The 2500-nt window shown below is 45.9% G+C and overlaps 1 protein-coding gene across 15 annotated transcripts in view; it reads right to left on the minus strand.

Annotated features, from left to right (window-relative positions):
• LOC147023252 (protein CBFA2T1-like) overlaps window positions 1-2500 on the minus strand; it is a 251142-nt gene that overhangs the window by 68161 nt on the left and 180481 nt on the right. The gene's annotated exons all lie outside the window — the stretch shown is intronic.

Genomic DNA, 2500 nt, shown 5'->3' on the forward strand with positions numbered 1-2500 from the left:
GCGGAGAGTAGGAGAGTCCAGAGGCGGAGAGTAGGAGAGTCCAGAGGCGGAGAGTAGGAGAGTCCAGAGGCGGAGAGTAGGAGAGTCCAGAGGCGGAGAGTAGGAGAGTCCAGAGGCGGAGAGTAGGAGAGTCCAGAGGCGGAGAGTAGGAAAGTCGAGAGGCGGAGAGTAGGAGAGTAGGAGAGTCGGAAACAGAGAGTCAAGACTTCGCGGGCGGTGGAGTTGGCAAGAAGGAGCTGGTCGCCGTGTGCGTTGGAGTCGGAACAGAGGGGACAGAGCTGTGGAGAGGCGGCGAGGGCAGACGAGGGGGTGCTCGCGTCGTGCAGGGAGCTGCACCCCAGGGAGGCCGACAGCGCGACCTGGCCGAGGTGGAGACGCTCGTCGCGGGATAATAAAAATCCTCCATACCCCGAGCATCAGCAACCCCCTCCTGTTTCCCCCCGCGCTGAGATAATGCGACCAAGGGGGCCCCTTTCCCACCCCCTACCAGACACTGTCCGCGAGGCCCGCGGAGTGGAGGCACCGTCGCCGCTCCGCGTCTCATCACCAGACGGGTAGGCGCGACCCGGTCTCGGCCTCAGGCCCGCCTCATCCTTGAGGGTATTCTTTTCCTTGGTTTTGGGTATGTGTTGTCGGCGCCGTCTGTGAAGTAGAATTGTATAAGTGTTGCCGTGTGCTCGGTAGTCGGTATTAGCTCTGCATTGTGTTTTCGCTTTTACATTTGCTTTTTGTGTAAATTACATTGTGTCTTTTCTGTGTGCATTTGGTGGAATTGTATATGTGTGCTCCCGTGTGCCGCGAATAAATGTGCTTTGTGTTGAACTGTTTCCCGCTTCGCTTCGTCATTTCTTTCTTTGAATCCTCATCTTGCTTCACGTAAAGGCTTGGTAGTGGGCTGAATACGCCCGATAATTAATCGAACCGTCGAGGTCGACGATAACACCGCTCGGTTATCCCGATAGTACGGAACGGGTCGCTTAAGTGGCCCGTGTCCGAAGTCAACCTGCGGCGAGGTGCGATCGCCCGGTCTACCCTCCGCGTGGGTACTTAGGTAGGTCGAATTTGGCGAGCAACCCTATCCCACGCGGGGGCTGATTGGCTCGATCGCAGTGAGACCGAAAGGTCCACCCGTGACTGGTTCCCGGCGTTAGTCCGAGAGGGTCACGACTGGATTGTCCGTCCGGTGGGCGACGTGCCGCGATTCGAGTTACGTGGCCGTCAGCACGCCGGCGGGCGCGAATCCGCAACAATATATATGGAAATATGTATATCTCTGATACAGAATATATGTGTGTATGTATATATATATGTATGTATATATATATATATATATATATATATATATATATATATATATATATATATATATATATATATATATATATATATATAGCTGCAAAAGTAGGTATACAGTAAGGATTATACCAATATTACCAATATTATAATTGTGGTGCTCGGATTCATTTTACACTATCATTCATTCATGAATACAAGATTAACATGTTTATTATTGATATGTTTATTATTGGTATGTTATTATTGATATGCTTGTATTATCAATAAAATACATTTTGTGCGCACCTTTTGTATTTCATGACTGTATACCTACTTTTGCAGCCCCCTGTATACACATATATATATATATATATATATATGTGTGTGTTTATATATGAAGACCACAAGGGGAAAACCAGAGATGTCAAGATAAGTCAATTTTGAAGAAACTGAAAAACAAAGTTTCAAGACTTTGGTGGACTGTTTTATAACTGTCATATCGATTTCTTTTCCAGTAAAAGGAAGAGTGATCATTGGCCGATCAAATTTAGCATGTAGCATTTGCCAAGCTTCTGTGTTATTTAATTTCAGAGCAAAGAACGAATCAATGTTGCAAACTGACATCACTGGTTATTCCCTTGTTTAATAATTGCCATGCAATTTTAACCCAGGATGTGTAGCAAATTCATGCTTGTTGGTTATTAGCATACATTACATGACTTTGGTGATCACAGATTATTTTTTTCAACATTAAACGGTCCATGTTTTTTTGTTTAATTGGTGTTCAACGCCATACTCAAGGGTATTTCGCTGATATGACGACGGATTCTCCATTTCTTACTCCGTACTACTTAATATGATGGAAAACCGGGAGGAAACCAAGGATAAACCACCCCCGCGATAGCCGGTCACCTCATGTGACTCCCTCATATACCTAAGCAGGTTTATTAGGCGTTGGGGACATCGAATGAGGATGGGTACTCAGACGCGCTGACCATTAAGCCACGGCGTGGGTCCCATAAAAGTCACAATAAAGGTTTGACCAGGCTTGAACCACGATATGCACCAACTACGGAGCGTATGATATAACCAAATAGGCTATTGTGGTGCTCAGAGTTTATGCTGTGAAAGTTTTACAACCTTTCATTTTTTAGTTTCTCAACTCTGAATATTATGGTGGAACAGTTAACATGAATGAAAGGGAGATAACCAGGAGTAAAGTACT

Source organism: Eptatretus burgeri, chromosome 7 (genome assembly GCF_056783735.1).
Source record: "Eptatretus burgeri isolate ZD-2024b chromosome 7, Ebu_testis_v1, whole genome shotgun sequence".
Taxonomy (NCBI): Eukaryota; Metazoa; Chordata; class Myxini; order Myxiniformes; family Myxinidae; genus Eptatretus; species Eptatretus burgeri.